The following is a 20,339-nucleotide window of genomic DNA, read 5'->3' on the forward strand; positions in this document are numbered from 1 at the left end:
CTTTTTTGTCCATCAGTATAAGTCCCGTCCAATGTCTCCTAACCCCAAGGGATTTTGTTTAACCAATTTTAGCATAATTTTCACCAGCTGGCAAACTAGTTGGAAGTGTGTTTTTTAAATGTATAACCTAAATAAACCTTGAGTAAATGGTTTGAAAATGCAAAAAAGGAAAAAAAGATTGTTGAGCTCAAATAAAAAGGAACAGCTGTTTATAGAGCAGGCACAGGACAAACATAGACAGATGATCTGTAGTTGGGTGCCCAAACTCACTGCCTCACTGGGTGGCCATGGCCCCTTCCCCTCCTGCCACATCCCATTACCTCTTCCTCCACACCACCAGCCAGAGCTGCACTTGGGGTCTGACCTGAGCCAAGTCATGTGGTGCCCACAGGGGGAGCATGGAGCTGGAGCAGTCCGGACCACATGCACCACTCACCATCGCCGCCCACCCTGCCTGCGCACAGCCCAATGCCATCTGCATGCGCCTCCCCCCATCCCAGCCACACATGCTCCAGGAAAGGTGGGCTGGCAAGTGGCAGGGTGGGGAGGAATTGAGAAACTGGAGCCTAGTGGGTGGAGGGGGAAGGAGCAGTCTTTGGCTGAGAAGGCTGTAGGATTTGGTGTAAAAAAAGGAGCCCCATCCTAAGTGTGGGGAGGGGGAGAGATCCTGGAGGAGCAGAGTGAGAGAAAGACACATCCTTAAATTGAAAAAGGCCTAAAGATGGAGAGTTTTTGCCAACTTGCCACCACTGTGATAAAAGCATGATTAAAAATCAGTTTTTTGGGTTTTGGTAGCCTTTTAGAGGCTGAGAGCACCAAGGTTATGAACCAGGCACCACAGAGGTGTGTTTTTTGGGAGACAGGAAGTGGTCCCCATTACCAAATTATAAGTGAGCTGAGAGAACAACTTTGTCTTGGGAAGTAACAGCTCCTCCCAAGGAGTGTGGAAGCTGTTCTGGGTCACACATATCAAAAGAGATCATCACCTATCTTGTAAGCATGACACGGAATGTCCACACCCATTCTCTTTGGCCTGGTCACTGAAGAGTGTGGGGCAGATCCCAGCAAACAAAAATGTCGGTCTTGCCTCAAGCTGTGCAGCCTAAGGAGCCTGAAAATTGATATCCCTGTTCTGGAACAGCAGAATAGATTTTCTGTTGCAAGCTTGTTGAGGGATGGAGACCAAAAAAAGCCTGGACAGCAGCTCACCTGCATGGATTGAGGAAAGTTGATGTTACATGCAGATTAGTAGTGGCAAGTAAATGGTCCCAGAGAAAGAAAAAGATGGTTCTTAGGCAGGGGCACTCAGACTGGGAGGGATTCCCAGGAGTCACTCACTCTGCCATCTGAGTCACAGCACCATTATGAAGGAGTTTTTGGCATGGTTAGAAGACAGAATATAAAGTAAGTGGCCTTTATTTTAAGGATGCAAAGAGAAACTCCATGACTGACAGGGCCTGGCTTTCTCTGCTGGACACGTGCTGTGGGGGGGCTTACATATAGCTTTGGTCTGGGTTGGTGCCTAGAAGGGCATTACTGATGCACCAGCAGCCAATTAGAGCTCATTTCACACAACAGGTAAATTGCCTAGGGGTGGGAAAAATGACCTCAAGGTGGTAAACATCCCTTAGTCCTGCCTCTCACTGCTGTAGTGTCCTATCTAGGATAATATCCTTTCAGAAATACAATCCAGCAGCTTCAGGATGATGCTAAGAGAAATAATATAAGAGTAGTAGGCATGAGTGAGGATGCAGGAGACAATGCAAAGAACATAACTAAGCTGTTCACAGAAGTAAAAGCAGAAAATTTCCCAAACATGGGGAAAAAATCTGATATACAAACAAATAGTCACAACCAACACAAATCTACACCCAGACATATACTAATTAAGATCCCAGACATACAATATAAAAACAGAATACCTAAAGTTGCTAGAGAAAAGACAAAACTCACCTGTCAAGGAAACACTATTAGAATCATGGCAGGATTTCTCAGCACAAAGCTTCAGGTTAAGATGAGCTTGGAGTGAAGAATTTCAAGCCCTAAAAGAAAACAACTTTTAACTCAGACTGGATGTACCCAGTGAGACTGTCTTTCAAATTTAATGGAGAAACAAGATACTTCCATGAAAAGAACAACTGAAGAAATTCATATGTACCAAACCAACCCCAGAAAGAGTATTGAAAGACATGCTAGAAAGAGATAAAAATGACCACAATCTCCAGAACAACAACAGAAAGAAGCCTCTATCAGGTTTTGTCCTAGATCTCCAATCTCCCAAATGAGTGTATGGTGGAGGTTAAATAAAAAGAGACAAATGGTATGATTTGTAAGGCTCCAGGAGGGTCAAAACCCTTTAATTAAGCTTGAGGTTTCAAGGGTAAAGACAAAGGATTCTCTGGGTCAGTCTACTTATATTAGGACCAAGGACAAAGGGCAGGGAAACTGAGGAAAGTGAAGGCAATGAGCAGGACCATGGAAGTCACTTTAAGGATGTCTCCAAGTGATGAATCAAGTCAATTTAGTAGCACTGTCTTATTATGAAGACATGGTAGAAGTGAGACTGTAGGAGTAGTCTTTGTAGCTGTAGTCTCTACCTTGTTAATTGGGGTTGGAACCAGAGTGTTCACAGCTGTGACCTTATCTTGCCCTTTGAAGTATCTCTGGCCTCCCAGGCCACTATAGGCCTCAGCGAGGACCAGTGATTCATAGAGGTTTACTTACTATGAATCAGCTCCCATTGCCAGGCAAGGGGCCGAGGCCTAGGACAGACTCACAGATAAACATAAAAAGCCAATTAGTAAAATTTAAATCACTACAGCTGCTTTGTAGTGGTATCCAACAAGCCACCAGGCTGAACAAGAAATTAAACAAGGGAGGAAAGTGGGAAACTAACAACAGGAACACAATATGGCAAAGTCAAGCCAGTACATATCAGTGATATCCCTAAATGTAAATGGGCTCAGTTCACCTGTCAAAAGAAGCACATTGACAGATTGGATCAAGAAGCAGGACCCCACAATATCTGTATACATGAAACTCATCTGACTCTAAAAGAAACTCATAGACTAAAAGTCAAAGATGGAAAACAGTATTCCACGCAACAGAAACCCAGAAAAAAGCAAGGCTAGCTATTCTGTTTGCAGACAAAGTGAACTTCAAACCTAAAATGATTAAAAGAGATACAGAAGGCCACTATATACTTGTAAGTGGAAAACTACAAGAGGAAGAACTAGCAATTATAAATATATATGCACCAAATACAGGAGCATGCAACTGTATAAGACAAATACTAACGGACATGAAAAATGAAATACACAAGAACACAATTGTAATAGGAGACCATAACACCCCACTGTCACAAAGAGACAGATCAACTAGAGAAAAAGTCAGTAAAGAAATAACAGAACTGAATCATAAACTGTGAATGAATGGACTCAGTGGAAGTTTACAGAGAGTGTTCTACCCAACCACATCAGAATACACATTCTTCTCAGCTGCATATGGGACATTCTCCAAAATAGATCATATATTAATTCATAAAATATTCTTAATTAAATACAAATGGAATGAAATTATTCCATGCATAATATCTGACTATATTGAAATAATATGGGAAACCAATGGCAAAAAATTGCAAAACCTGCATAAATACATGGAAATTAAATAAAAATGTTCTCAACAACCAGTGGGTTACAGATGAAATCAAAGAAGTAAAACAATAACTACCATATAATGAAAATACAGACACTATGTATTGTAACCTATGGAATGCAATGAAAGCAGTCCTAAAAGGAAAATATATTGCAATAAATAGTCACATCAAGAAAATGGAGCTAACACAAATAACCTAATGCTACATCTCAAGCTTCTAGAAAAGGAAGAGCAAATCAAACCCAAAGCTCACAGAAGAGAGGAAATTATAGAAATCAGAGCAGAAATTAGTGAAATTGAAAAAAAAAAACCATACAAAGAATTAACAAATCAAAAAGCTAGTTTTCTGAGAGAATAAAAAAATTGATAGCTAGCGAACCTTATCAAGAAAAAGAAAGAAAACACTCAAATCCATGCAATAAGGCATGAAAAGAGGGAAATTACTACAGATCCCATGGAAATTCAAAAGATCATGAACACCTACTTTGAAAATGTCTACTCACATAGGTTGGAAAACACAGAGGAAATGGGCAGATTTCTAAAAACATTTGAACTAACAAAGCTCAATCCAAAAACCGTAACAATTTTGAATAACCAATTATCAGTTATTGAAATTGAAAACCTGATTAAAAACTTATCAAGAAAGAAAATCCCAGGTCCTGATAGATTCACAGCTGAATTCTCTAAGAAATTTAGAGAAGATTTAATGCCAATACTCCTTATATGCTTCAATGAAGTTAAAAGAAAAGTAGTCCTCCCTAAATCATTCTTGGAGGCAAGTATCACACTGATATCAAAACCAGAGGAAGACCCAACCAAAAAGGAAAACTATAAATGAGCCTCACTAATAAACATTGATTCAAAGATTCTCAATAAAGTACTGGCAAATAGAATGCAGCAAATCACCAAGAAGATTATACACCACCACCAAGTGGGATTTATTCCAGGAATGCAGGGATGGTTCAACACACACAAATAAATAAATGTAATACACCACATCAACAGAGCCAAAAATAAAAATCTCATGATTATCTCAATAAACACAGAAAAAGCTTTTGATAAAGTCTAACATCTATTCATGGTAAAAAAAAAAAAAAAAAAAAAAACCCTACAGAAACTCGGAATAGGTGGAATATATCTCAATCTCATAAAGACCTTTATGAGAAACCAACAGCCAACATTATACTAAATGGACAAAAACTGAAAGCCTTCACTCTAAAATCAGGAACAAGACAAGAATTTCCACTATCACCACTCCTATTCAGTATAGTTCTAGAAATATTAGCCAGAGCAATTAGACAAGCAGGAGAAATAAAAGGAATAAAAATAAGAAAAGAAGTTAAATTATGATTATATTCAGATGACACGATACAAAAACTCCATTAAAAGACTATTAGAGATAATAAACAAATTCAGCAGTAAAGCTGTATACAAAGTCAAAATTCAAAAATCAATTGCATTCTTATACACAAACAAAAACTCACAAAGAGAGAAATTATGGAAATATCACCTTTCACAATTGCATCTAAAAATATCAGATACTTAGGAATTAACCTAGCCAAGAATGTAAAAGATCTATATGCTGAAAATTATACTACTCTACAAAAGAACATTGAAGAGGATATTAGAAAATAGAAGGATATTCCTTGCACTTGGCTAAGAAAAGCCAACATTGTGAAAATGGGCCATACTCCCCAAACTGTTATACAGATTCAATGCAATTCCCATCAAAATACCATTAACATACCTTAAAGATCTAGAGAAAATATTCCTAAAATTCATTTGGAAACAGAAGAAACATAGAAAGCAAAAGTGATTCTGGGCAACAAAGACAAGACAGGAGGTATCTCAATTCCTGAGTTGAAACTATATTACAAAGCCGCAATAATAAAATCAGCATGATATTGGCAAAGAAATAACCTAAGGATCAATGAAACAGATTAGAAAATACAAACACCACTACAAAGACACTCAGCCACCTTATATTTGCCAAATGGGCTAAACATTTTCACTGGAAAAAAGATGGCCTCTTTAATAAATGATGTTGTTAAAATTGGCTTTCCACATGTTGAAGACTGAAACTATACCCAGAGACAGAGACAGAGTCAGGGAGACAGAGAGAGATGTCAAATCACAACCAGAATTCATGAGCACTTCTTTTTGCACACCATTTACTTCTTTTCCTAAAATAAATGTTGAACATTTATGTGCTTCAGTTGTGCCATCCAATTCTTTGAACAAGGTAGCAAGAGCCTGGAAGGACCACTGGTCACCTCATTATCTGATAAGTCTTGGACAATCAACCAAGAGGGATTAAGATGAGCAAAGAGATAAGAGCTGATGGGGGCGGTGTTTATTTAGTAGTACAGCCCCATGTGGCAGCTCAGCTGGGGTTCCACTGAGGAATCAAGCCAAAGAAGTGCTTTTCCTTGTGCCATGCAGTGGACTGGCAACAGTCTGCGTCAGGATGGGTGGGGACAGCCAAGGGGATTAGAAGGTAAGTCTCCAAACTCAGCAAGAGGGCAGCTTAGCTAGCATAACACTCCAGGCCAGTGCAACAGCAAGCTGTGCCTTCTAGGTGTTAGCTTGGGGAAAGAGGTTTGCAAGGAGGAAGAGAGTCCCTTTAAGGCTTGGCCTCAGCCTGTGGACCCAGCACTGCACTGTGAGGCCTGTGGTGGCAGCAGCAATGGAGCCACATGGAGGCCTGGACGATGGGTCACCAACTACCCAGATGGCTGCCTAGGATGCACAGTGCTGCACCATGCAACACTCAGGGTCTTGCTGCCCTGCTGCCCTCCTGCAGAGGCAGACTTGGATGGTGAATGGCTGAGCTAAGCCATATGGATCTGGTGCTTCTGAAGTCCAGCCCTAACTACACCCACCCTACTGCCCAGTGTGCCCTGTGCATAGTATATGGAGGTGATTCCTGAGGAATAAGGATACCACAGTAGGTCGCATGCATGGCCCAGACTCCAGGGACCAGTGGCACAGGCCACCTGAGTGGAAGCCAGGCTCCTTGGGGTAGCAGGTCAAATGCCACTTCTCGCCCAGACTTCTTGCTTTGGAGAATGGGTGTGGGTTCTTGCCAGTTCTCCTCCAGGAGGCTAGAGAGCCCAATCCAGTTGTACCACCATGGAAATACGATGAAAGGCTAAAGGGAAAATGCAGAGAAGTAGGCGTCTACCCTATCTTCCTCTCACTTCCCATCACTGCCAGAAGGCCAGGGTCAAGGCACCTGATGGTGCCTGTCAGAGCAACAGTGCCACTTCTAGTCAAACACACATGGGCCCATCTTCCCCCTTGCTCATCTCACCTTGTCAGCCCAGTGCACCTTCACGTCCACTTCACTCATACCAGGTGCCTCTCATCCTCCTTCTGAGGTGTGTCCAGTTGGGCACTTTCTGTGCCCTGACACTCCCATTTTCCCCTTATCTCCCACCCTTTTCTCTGGTGTGGCTGGGGCAGAACAGCTCTATAGCTTTCTCCCATTCTTTCTCCCATTGACCAGCAGAGAGAGCTATCGTGCTTCAAATAATTCTCTTGTGAAAACCACAATCCAGTTATAACTTGGCAGTTGTTTTGTAGAATATCTCTGTTTCTCCAATGCTTTTGCTTGAATGGATTTATTTTAAGCACATTAGTGGTGATGTCACAGCAGTGATAATGTGTTCTATGTGGTTCTTTTGCTTGAATGGATTTATTTTAAGCACATTAGTGGTGATGCCACAGCAGTGATAATGTGTTCTGTGTGGTACATACTATAAAAAGACATTCGAAGTCTCCTAGATTTGAACTAAGGGAGCCCTTTCAAGCTGGAGCCTATGTCTGTTTGTTTGTCTGGTCATGTCTCCTTTATCCCTTATGTACTTCCCTAATTTATGGCACAAAAAATGTGTTTTTTCTATTTTTCCCAATGAGCCCTGGAATTAGTAATTTCAACAAAGTCTTTTTTAGCAATTCCTTTTAGTAAATAAAGGTATTTAGAAATCAGTGTTTTGAAGTTACATATGTTTCGTGTTACTCTTCAATGTCATTGCCTCTACACCATCTTGGGAGGTAAAATAGAAATATACATATATATTCATAAATTTTAGATCTATATGAATACACACCCATTTATGAAGATAGAATTCATCTCAATGGTGCTTTAAATGTGAAGAAAGACATAATTTTGTATGAAGGAATAATTGTTAGGCTGGAGTGAAACACATAAAGGGTCCTGAGGCATGTTTGAATGAGTGGATTACAATACTTAGCTAATTCTGAAAGCCGAAAAAAGCTGTTTTTACATTGTATCTTGAATAGTTCACTAATTTAGTCTTTTGATAGATAGCATTTTTATATGAACTTTAACTTGTGGTCTCCAGTGTTATCCTATGGGCCCTGCTAACGTTAGTTTTCCTCTCTAAAAGATAAGCTAGTGCCTTTAAGTCATGCTTATTTATAAGCATGTAAAAGTTGCTAATAAAAGCAAATTACATTAAATTATGCAACAAAAATTCTTGAATTATATCTTCCCTGTATTCCTTAATAAGGTTGGAGAACACCATAGTTTAAGATAATATAATAGCAAAAGTCTTTGCTTGGTACAGAAGCTTTACTCAAGCCAGTGATGATGTATGACGGCTATTGCTGACTGTATGGGTCAGTTCATCCTTTGGTGAGTGCTTCACTGTAATTTAAAACAAGCACATGTAAGGTACAATATGTTCAGGCTATGTGATTTTATTTTTAAATCTTTTACACTTTGAGGCATGTTTAAATTTATTTTAAACAGTTCTATGTGTCCAAGTGCATCCAGATATTCGGAGTCTCAGTGTACAAGAAATATGTACTTATATTTGTGTGTTCATCATTACCACATTGATGGCATACACTGATTTTTTCATAGTGACATTGTTGCCAAAACAATGCTAAATCTTTAGCAAAAAGTATGAAGTGCTATATACACAATTTTTCCAAGACACTGTGACCATCCATGTACAGTAGAAGTTTTCACTTGCTGGTGTTCAGATTTCTAAATATTTTTAGCATTTGTGAGGATTCTTATTTATGACCATCTTGTTAGAGATCACTGGAGGACAGAAGGAAAGCATCTGATCCTGGCTTTGGCTTCCAGCCTCTCCTCAGGTTGAAGCAAAAGACTTGTGGCTTCAGCTCCCCACAAGACAGGTCTTGTGGGCTGTTTCATATTTAAAATAAACTCATATAGCTCTGTCATTATAGAGAGAGATACCATCAGATTTTGCTCTGGTTTAGTCAAAAGAACCCCTAAATACAGTGCAGGTGCTTTGCATTGACTCCACTTATGACTCCTTAGAGTACTTGAAATTTCTATTCCTCTTAAGGCCTGCTGGCCCAAGCCCTGCACAGCCAGGGAGAGGGTACACAGCAAGAGGTTTTTGCTAGCCCTCTTGGCTCTCTGGCTCCTCAGTGTTGTTGCTTTCCTAAGTTGACCTTTTCTTTTGTGTCCATGTAAATTGTTACTCTTACATTTTGAACTGAAAATGCCTTTTAAAATTAGAGCAGGTTTCAAAACAGGATAGGTTGTGGTTGTTCTGTGATTTTGATTTGTATATTGCTGTAACAACAGAGGGGCCAATTTCATCCTTGTATACCCCGGAACAACAAACATAATACTCAGTAAACTAAAGAATATTATATTTACATATTGCTTATATCTAAGAATCTGAATGTTTGAACATAGAAGAAAGGTTGCCTACTTCCATTTTATTTTGAAATTCAATTAGCATGGAGATAGGCTGAGAGAGTACACACTGAAGTTAAATAGTTGTGTTAGAGCAATGTTTTCTTCTGCTGCCTCCAATTTTTATGTGACCCTGTTGCTTTTAAAATTTATACAAGTGTTCTAAGGAAAATAAAAATGAAGAAAGGCAAATGATCCAAGGATTTTAGCTTGCCATAAGCTTTAGATCAGTGATGGCAAACATGTTATTTTATGAAAAAAAAAGGGTAGAAATAATACATAATTTCAAAAAAAAAGAGTAAGAAATCACTAGTTGATAAATTACATATTGTCTTCTTAGAAATACTTAAGTTACAAAAGTAAAGTATACAAGGTGGCCATTCAAACAGCGAGACTGCAAACAGTTCTGTTCAACTATCCAACAAAAGCAGTAATATGCTTATCAATCCTACTGGAGAAAATTTTAGAGCTTTCACTGATACAAACAGCACACTGTGGCATGTGTGCCATAGGTTCGCCACCACTGCTCTAGATGATCTCATAATGTAATGCAACATTTCTAAGAGACTGCTTGGTATTAGGGTCCACAAATGCAAAGTTTACCTGCTGCCCTGGGAAGACCATCTATGAACAGAGAAGATGGTGACAAATGAAAATGTCTGAACTTTTTCCTAAGCCATCCAAGTTGTTTCTAGCAGTCCCAAGGTGAAATAGAGTAACAGTCAGTTCAAAGGTGCAAGGAAAGTTTGAGGAGAGTTGGATCTCCTTCTTGTTTCAAAAACTTAGGTGATTACTTTTTAAATAGTTTTTCTTCTTTTTCCTCCATTCAAATGCAAAAGGAGATTTCTGCTTCTACTTCCTTAAAGCAAAGTAACAAAGCACTGACAGGAGAAGCACAAAAGGTACTGTTTCCCAGGTGGCCAGGAGAACCCTGGGGGGTTCTACTCTGAACTTAACATTTTTTCCAGTGGCTAAGGGAGCTCCTGGGTGGTGCTGGTGGGGGGGAGAGTTGACTCAGGATCTCCTGGGAGTTTCTGGGAGAGCCTTGGGGAAGGGGATCCTCCTTTCTCTCTAAGAAGTCAAAAGACCACAGTACAGAGCAGTGATGACAACCAGTTGCACACTTGCTTCAGCAGGCAGTTTGTTATTGAAAGCTCTAAAAGATTTACCATCACTGGTAGAGAGTTCTAAGACTGAAGGAGCCCGAGGCACTCTTTTCTCAGAAGACACTAGTGCTGCCACCTCTTTGGGTAGACACCTCTGTTTAGCATTTGAGTCTCTCAAAGAATACAGTGTGAATCACATGTCTGCCTCCTTCTGCATGTGACTTCATCTGAAGTTCTCCAGACCCAGTTCTCTTCTCTCTCTCTCTCTCTCTCTCTCTCTCTCTCTGTCTCTGTCTCTGTCTCTCTCTCTCTCTCTCTCTCTCTCTCTCTCTCTCTCTCTCTCTTCACAGACATCAAGATGCAATACTGGAAACATCTTGAAAAACAAACACCCCAGGATCTCAGTGATGTCACTATTAGGACATATCCTTCAACACTGGGAACAAACTGACCCTGCCAATCTGAAAAAAGACCAACTTATCTACTGTTGCAAAATGGTTTGCGTCCAACATGAACTAGGGAATGGTGAGAGATGGATACAGATGGGTGCTGCTGCTGCTTAAAATACAATACTATTTGGCACTTAGGTCATTTCTGTTCAAAGCGTAGAAAGCAGGCTCAAGTCCTTTATATTTAGGCTTTTGTGGCTTTTTATGTCTGGAAAAGCCTAGAAACTTTGGTACTGAAGTTTCTGTAGCCCCTGAAGAAGAAGAAGAAGAAGAAGAAGAAGAAGAAGAAGAAGAAGAAGAAGATGATGGTATACTTAGATGATCCTATTCTCAGATCTCTACCTGTTTCTCGGGGATATGGGTCTCCCACAATTTTAATAAAGAAGGCCACATTGAGTAGAATCCTTAACTTCCCCCTCATAATCCTACAGTAAATGCTCAGGAAATCTACCAGAGGCTAGCAACCTAATATTTTCAAAAGATTCTGGTAGGTTTATGGATGGGCCTTCAGACCCCTATGACCAGTTGCTGACCATGGCATTTTCTGTGTTTAGCAATTTGGATCTAGAGAAAAATACAAAGTGGAAGGCTAAGGAAAAAAAAAAAAAAAAAAAAAAAAAGCACTCCAAAATTGTAACTGTAGCATTTAGCAGTGTTTTAAACACACAAAAGTCATCTAAGAGAAAACTCCAAGGACAATAAAGAAAAGAGCTCCTGTTTTAAATGCAAACAAGCTGATACCAGGGATGCGACTGCAACAAGCTACTGCTCTGACACTGTTGCATGTGTCAGTGGCTGATGTGTCTCACTCACAGCACTGGAGGATTCACTCTCCCCAATTCCAGAGAGTGGTAGATAGGCCCAACCCCTCCTCTTACTCTGATGAAGACTGAAAGGCCTGGGGCAATCTGCAGTCTCCTGCCATAGACGTCTAGCAGTCCCAAGGTGAAGCTTGGATGTCATGGATAAACAAATTCAATTACTCTGTTTTGGCTTCTTTACTTTCCTCTAGATCTATAGCCATAATTAAGTTTGAGGGGACCCCTAGTCAGGGCTTCTTTACTCCTGCTCTGGCATGTCAATTTGAAGGTTTATTGTTACATGCCTACACAACAGTCTAGAAAAAAGGCGTTTGCTAACTGTAACACCTGGATGTAATCTATCTTCCCAGGCAAGTTGCTGTGGTTCATTTCAAGTGACAACAAACCAAAGGAATATGTTAATCAAAATTTCAGGATAGCCAGACAAGAAGGACAGCCTCATAACTTTTCAAGACATTAACCTTATTCTTAGTGCCCGAGGAACTATTCTGGTCCTTCCTCAAGGAACATAGTAACAGGCTATAAAAAGCCTACATGAGAAATGGTCAGTCATATTTCTACTACTGTACCTTTTAGACGACCTGAGACTCCTCTTCAAAAATCAAGGTTCTAGTTCTGCTTTGAGGACAGATGAGTAAAATCACTGCAGCTAGGCACTGATAGCCTATCTAATGACCCTCTTTGCCTCCATAGGCTTCTGACAAGTTCATCAAGCTCTCTTCCATTTAACAGAAAGCTCAATAGTTCTCCATATAAAGGCACTGGCTACTTTCTTATTGTCTTCTGACGGATTTTCCACTGTTCAGTCAGTGATTCACAACATCCTAAGGTAGTTATAGTACATAATCCCTACTAAATAGGATCCATAGTTCCTTTGAAGTGGAAGTAGCCACTCCCTCAGCAAGCCATAAAGAACTATAGGGATTTTTGCCTATCAAGGGGAAAATGAAGTAAAAGATTAGGGCATGCCAAACTGGCCAGACAATAGGGCATGATCTGTCAGTGGTGGGATCTCTCAAATCATGGTCAGGATGCCTGCACAGAGCAGCTTTGAAGCTCTGTGTGGGATAGCTCAGATCTGAGGTCAAAAGAAGATATAAAATACAGTGGTCATACTGTCACGTTCTTGCTGTGGCTTGCCCTGCATGCATGGTATATATCTTCTTTTTTCTTTTCTTTTTTTTTTTTTTTTTAGTTCCAGAGATCAATCTCATGATCTCATGCTTGCCAGACAGGCGCTTATACCACTGAGCTAAGTCCCTGGCCCCTCAAAGAACTTCTTGAGCACTTCTTTTTGTATACCTTTCCCACTTCTTTTATTCCCCCTTTCTTTCCTCTTTCTTCTTTTACCTTAAATAAAAGTTGAAATTTTACCTCCATTGGTTGTCCCCCTAATTCTTTGAACAAGACAGCAAGATTCTGAAAAGGACCACTGGCTACCTCATAGCTTGATAACATTATCAAATAATAAAGCTTATCAGTCTGTTATGATTTATATCTAGATGTCCCTTAAGATCCTCATGAACTCATAGGCAAGGCTTTTGGAATTGCAGTTGAATTACAGAGATGCTATAGCTGACTTGCTGTTACAAGATGGGGCCTGGTGAAAAGAGCTCTGCTACTGGAGGCATGAGTTGGAAGGTTGTCTAGTATCTTCCACCTTAAGATCTCCCTTCTCCTTTGACTTCTTGGCTGCCATGACATGAGCAGTTTTCCTCTGCCAGACACTTCTAACACGATGTTTCTTCCTTAGAAACAGCTGACCACAGGCTGTAAGCACGAGCCCAAATATAACTCTATTCCCTTAAGTTGAGAGTGTTAAGTACTGTTTCTCAGTGAGGAGAAAGTAATTATGACAGTCTCCATAAGTATGAATGCCAAGTAAGTATTGAAAAATTAAAAATAACAGTATAAAAACCATAGAACAATGGAACTTAATAGAAAACTGATAAACAGAACTCAACTTCACATGGAAATTTAGTTTATGGTAAAGACAAGATTCAAATCTGAGGGAAAACAGATTTCTTAATAAGTGATATTATAACTCAATCTCCATAAGAAATGAAAATTTGTCCCCATTACTCCTTACATAAAAGTACTTTTAAAAAGTGAATTTTGGTGTCAACTGGAAATGGGGAAAATTTACAACAATTTGAATTACAAAGCAAAAATAACATAATAAAATAATAAATAATTTTGATTGGTAATAAAAGTATTCTATAGAAAAAGAAGCACCATAAGCATAATAAAAGCCATAAGCAAAATAAAAAAACACTAATGAAATATTGAGAATGTTTTCAATATATATCAGAAAGAAGGATTAACACCTCTAATATATAAAGAATATCTAAACTAACAATTTTAGAGAAAAATAGATGAAAGATATTTGAGGAGACAATTCACATGGAAAGAAATGAAAGTAACACTTTGCCATACAAAAAGAACCTCCAATTTGTTCATACCAAGAGAAATTTAAATAATATTTTAAATTTTATGAAAAATTTCAAACATGTATCTGTATCATTCATCCTCAAAACATTATCATGAAAAATGCCATGATGTGTGCTATAGTAAGCTCTCCAATCAAATCTCTTCTTCCATTTCAGGACAGAGGCAACTAATTCACTACTGGTTGAAATGAAAACTGAAAACTACCTACGTTTCTCTTCAAGAATTGCTTCTGGCTTAAGAAAGCTACGATAATCACCTTTTTCTGAGGGCAGCTGATAGTCAATGATGAAATACAAGTTCCTGACTACTTTCTTTAGATCAAGTCATCCTTTGAAGTTAAACCCAGATTCTGAATTTCGCCTGGGAGCTGCTGAGGCCTTTGTTACACAATCATCGTAGTTTAAATTTTCCCTCCGCCTAATACTTATCAATTTAATCTGTTTCTTGAGCAACCAGTCTGTAACATTATGAATCAAAACACAATGAGAAGACTTCTCATTTATCAGATTGGCAAAAATCCAAAAATTTGAGAGCATAATTGGCAAACTGCAGAGGAATGGCATTATTATACATTGCTAGCAAGAATCAAAAAAGTATAGTTCATCTAAAGAACAATTTGTAAGTTTAGTAAAATTTTGCATGTATTTATTTGTTATTTTCTTTTAAGAATGTTCTTGGTTTATGAGTAACTCTGAGTAACTACTTTGAAGATAGTGTTATAGTGTGTTAACTATTGCTATTCTCTTATTTATTTGATTAAAAAGTTTTGTTTGACATTTTTATAAAATAAAAATATGTTAAAACTAAAATGAACAAGACTTGATAATCAAAAAACTAAACTTTCCCAAAGATTAGTTGGCATACCCAGAGTTGTTCTTTGTAGCACCCAAAGTCTGTAAGGTTCCAAAGCATCCAAGAATAAATTTTCTTTAAAAGTTAAACCAAATTGTTTGTTCTCTGCTATTTGGTTCTGAAAGCCCTGCAATGATTTCATTCTCTTGAATGGTTTTATACTGTTTTGTTATGCTTGATACTATCGTATATGAAGCTATGCTCAAATATTTCAAAGAAAGAGACAGTATGGATGGTAGTTACTGTTAATTATGGGTTGTCTTGTGGTAAAATGCTGTGTTACTTGCATTGTTCTGATCTTATCTGCTTTGTTATGTCCTCTTTTGTCTTAATCTCTTTAAAATAAAAAAATTTAAAAAGTTAATGCTGCTTTTAATTGGCAAATAATTGCATGCATTTATGGGGAATTGTGATGTTTTGATATGAAGTATACTACATGGATTGATTTTTTTTTCACAATTTGGAAACTGTGATACTTCTACCTCAGCCTCCCAGAGTACTTGGATTATACTCATTCTCTATCACACATGGATTAATGTAGAAAGATTAAATCTGGACAATTAATCTGTTTATAACTTCAAATTGAATAAAATATAATGAACTAATAGACGGCTAAATGAAGGACCAGAGAAGAACAATGTATTTCAATGAAGTGATCTCAAGGACATATTAAGTGAAAAAAAAAAGTGACAGAGCGCCTAATATATTACAATTTATCAAAGAAAAGATATTTATATATATGCTTCTGTTAAAATATTGTTGAAAGAAATTAAAGGAGATATAAATAGATGAACAGACTTTGTTTTTTGAAGTGAGGAAGACCTCAAATTATAAAAGATGATAATGCTTTCCATATTGATCTATAGATTCAATATAATCTCAAATAGAATTTCAAAAGATCTTTCTTGAAATATTACAAGCTGACTCTAATATTTTTTAAAAGAGAATAAAACAAAAGAGAACAGAACAAAGCAAGTCAGAACAATGCAATCAACACAGAACTTCATAACCAGACCACCAGACATCAACAGTAGCTATGATAATGCCTTTTTTTCTTTGAAATAATCAAGCATATCTTCACATACAATAATATCAAGTGTAACAAAATAGTATAAGACCACTCAAAAGAATGAAAGCATTACAGGACTTCAAACCCAAATAACAGGAAATGAACAATGGCTACTATAATATCTCATTTTCCTCAAAAAATTTGTCTATACCATCACACATAATAAAATCAAATAAACCACAACAGGTTAGAACCAATCAAAAAGAAAGAACAAAAGCATGATAGGATTTCAAAGCAAGACGATAGTAAACTAGCAATGGCTACCATAATGTCTTATTTTCCTCAAAATAGCTACTCCTACTGTTCTGGTTTATGTCTGTGGCCCCCAGGCCTCATGAGTTTGCATTGTGCATTTGTGATGGTTCATTGTCTAGTGCTAGGATTGATGGTGTCGGTGCTACACTCACAAAGGGGGTGGAGCCAGGATGTAATGTAATGGCAGGAAGAAGGGGTGTCTTGCTCTTTGCTGGTTTATGTCTTGCTATTTGCAGCTGCCATGAACAGTGGCCCAGCCATGCCCGCCTGCCTTAGAGCCAACTGAGTGTGGACTGAAACCTCCAAAAACTGTAAGAAATAAATCCTTTCCCAACTTGAGCTCCAGGTATTTTGTCCCAGCAATGAGTAAAAAGTAACTAAGACACCTACAATCACACATAATAGAATAAAAAAAAAAAAAAACCAGAATAAAACCAATCAAACAAATGAATGAAAGCATTATAAGACTTAAAAGCAATATTAGGAAAGCATGGTTACCATAATATATCCATTATATCCAAAATAGTTGCCCCTACCATCTGACAGCATAATATCTAACAAAACAAGACAGAACAAAGCCATGCCTAACAAAACTGTGTAAACCATGCAAGAGTTCAAGATAAGACAATAAGAAGTTGACAGTAGTTTCCACCCTTCTCTCCCAGGTATTTCCTCCCCTTTGCTCTTACATTAACTATTTTGCTTTTGGATCCCATTAACTCCTTCTGTTTCTTATGCTAGGGTTTACACATGAGTTCAAACTGTTTGGGCCATGATCATGATCTCCAGTTGTGTCCCTTTACCTACAGGAGCCTTGAGATTATTCTACTTTATAGCTGGGTAGCCTTCCTCTCCTGAAAATACCATATATTTTTTATCCATTCTGTGGTTGATGGGCAAGTTATTCTTGTTTTTTCTTTTTTTTTGGGGGGGGGGGTCTCCTGTCACATGAAACAATTGTTTTCTCTCCTTTGATTTTCAGTCTATGAATTTCCTTTCCACTTAAATGTGTTTCTTGTATACAGTGAATTGATGGATCTTGTGGACTACAGGTCTTAGTTTGCCTTTTGCTCTTTCATCTTGACTGTCTCCTGGGTTCCTCCCAACAAGCTGGTTGTGGGGCCCCAGGCACTTCCCATGTTGGCTGCCCCTAGACAGTGTAGGGATATGAGACAGATACCTGGGTTCCTCTAATTCTAGATTCACAGGGAGATATCAGGTCACGGAGCAAGCTTCTCTAGTCCAATGCAGCTACACTGTGGCTTTGCTGATGATCAGGGGTGCATGGAGGTGGGGCTACTTCTCAGCCTGTTTGTTTACACTGGAACTCCCCTGATAGTGGCAGACACACAGGAGTGTGTCTGTCTGATTCTACTAGCGGGTGATGGCTGTCTGAGGGAACCAAGGGCCTCCAGTGGTGGCCTACAGATACACAGGTCTTACCTGGCTGTGTGCCCCTGTTCACATTGGCTGCCAATAGGAAGGAGCCTTCTGTTGGCAGCTCCCTGAGAGTGAAGGCAGATCTTTTGGTTCTCTCTGCCCATGCTGGCCACCTGCAGGTTATGGCCTTTTGGTGACTGCACACAGCAGGCAGAGGCTGTCTGTCTCCCTCGACCCACACTGGGCACATGGAAGAAAGGCCTTCTGGGGGCGGCACTCAGCAGGCAGAGGCAGATCTTTTGGTTTTCTCTGTCTGTGCTGGGTGTGCAGAGGAAAGGTCCTCCTGGTGGTGGTGCCCAGCAGGCAGAGGCAGATCTCCTGGTTCTCTCGGCCCATGCTGGGGGTGGGGGCAGTGGCAAGGGTCTTTCGGTGGCAGTGCCTGGCAGTCAGGGGCAGATCTCTTGGTTCTCTCTGGTCTCATTATTTTACATCTACTTCATGGCACCTTGAGGAAGCCAGGAGTCACCACCTCTTTAAGCATGTTCACTTACTATCTGATTCTAACATCTTTATGAAAACTAAAAAGTCTAGCATGGTGGGCAGCCATTGGCTGGCTGTGGTTGGACGACTGTGGTGCTGTGAGGTCTGTGGATGTTGGCAAATTGAACCCAGGATGTAGAGAGACTGTGCCTGACAGTGTATCTAACTTGAGCTCAAGTGGGGGTAGGTAGTAGGGGGTGACAGTGAGGGGTGGTGGGAAAAGGAGGCAGCGAATCACTAATAAGTGGCACCTAAGCAGAAACCAAAGATCAAGTTCCTGGAGGGTGAATGAACTATGCATTCATGGGCTTCTTTATGAAGCAAAATATGTAAAGGTTACCATAAAGGACAAACAAGTAAAATACTTTGTACGTTACAGTGGTTGGAATAAAAATTGAGACAGTTGGTTTCCAGTAAGCACAGTACTCAAGTGTGTAGACACCAGTCTTCAGAAACAGCAAGAACTTCACAAGGCCAATCAGGAGCAATACAGAGAGGGAATGATGAGAGGGGCTGGTTCAGAAAAAAAGACATCTTCTCTGCAATAGAAAAGTGTTGAAGTGAAAACAAAAAAGAACGAACAAAAATCTCTGGTAACAGAGATGGTGGCAGTACGAGTGAGACACCTCAGCCTCCTTGGAATAAGTGGGGCTAAGTAGATTCTACTATTGAAAATGAAGAAACATTTATGAACAGAGTTAAAATAAAGATCCCTGAGGACCTAAAACCATGGTTTGTTGATGACTGTAACTTAATTACCAGTCATAAACAGCTCTTTTATCTTCCTGCCAAGAGGAATGTAGATCCCATTCTAGAGGACTATGCAAATTATAAGAAATCTCAAGAAAACATAGATAAAAATTATGCTATTAAGGAGGTTGTAGTGGTGATAAAAGAATACTTTGATGCGATGCTGGGCACTCAGCTCCTCTCTATCAGGTCCTGACCTAAATCCCCAATCTCCCAAATTTAGTGTACAGCAAAGGCTTAAGTAAAATGAGACAAGTGGTATGACTTTAGGGCTCCAGTAGAGTCAAAACCCTTTGGCTGAGCTCGAGACACTGAAGGCTAAGGCAAAGACTTCTCTGGACCACTCATTTTTATTAGGTCCAACAACAAAGAGTGGGGAAACTGAGGAAACTGCAGACAGTGAGCAGGATCTTTGGAGTCACTTCAAAGACTTCTCCAAGTAGTAAACTATGCCAATTTAGAACCATCCTAGGGCCAGGGATTTAGCTCAGTGGCACAAGTGTCTGCATGGTGAGTGCGCAGTAATGAGTTTGATCCTGATACCACACACACACACACACACACACAAAGTAGAACCATCTTATCTACTGGATGACATTGAGACTGCAGGAGTGAAATTCTTTCAGCTGCAGTCTTTATTTACTTAATTAGTGTTGGAACCAAGGTGTCTTCAGCTGTGGCCTTATCTTGCCCTTTGAGGTGTCTCTGGCCTAACAGGCCACTACAGGCCTCAGCCAGGACTAGTGATTCATGGAGGTTCACTATGAATCAGCTACTGTCACCAGGCAAGGGCCGAGGCCTAGCACGGACTCACAGATAAATGTAGAAAGCCAATTAATTAACTTTAAATCCTGCTCAGAGCCGCTTCGTAGTGATCTCCTACAATTTTCTGTGTCTTATGCTACCAAATTATAAGAAACTCATTTCTTATGTATTTTGTAATATAAGATCATGAAGCATTATTAACTAGAGAATAAAATGGTTACTAACACATTGCTGAAGATTGATTAAAAATAAAAGCCTCCAATAAAATATTGACCAAATACTAATAAAAATAAGTTTTAGAGTGATCATACAACTTTACAAAGAGATTGTGGGTTGAAAGTCATTCATGGCTGACACTCAGTGGAAATTAGATACAAAACAAACTTGATTTATATAGTGATTTTAATTTCTAACCATAGTGATTGATTTTGCTACCTCTATTTACACTTAATTTTATACTTCATAATTTTGCATTTTACATTCATAATAGTCATTTTAAGACATTTTTAAGAGGTATAAAATTTTCTAGGAAAATATTGC

General features: G+C 39.2%; 1 pseudogene; it reads left to right on the forward strand.

Annotated features, from left to right (window-relative positions):
• Positions 1 to 398: 398 nt before the first annotated feature.
• Positions 399 to 19,230, forward strand: LOC100734241 (mortality factor 4-like protein 1; annotated as a pseudogene).
• Positions 19,231 to 20,339: the final 1,109 nt, after the last annotated feature.

This window comes from Cavia porcellus, unplaced genomic scaffold (genome assembly GCF_034190915.1).
Source record: "Cavia porcellus strain 051 isolate PalLab524CR breed Dunkin Hartley unplaced genomic scaffold, mCavPor4.1 scaffold_3, whole genome shotgun sequence".
NCBI classification, from domain to species: Eukaryota; Metazoa; Chordata; class Mammalia; order Rodentia; family Caviidae; genus Cavia; species Cavia porcellus.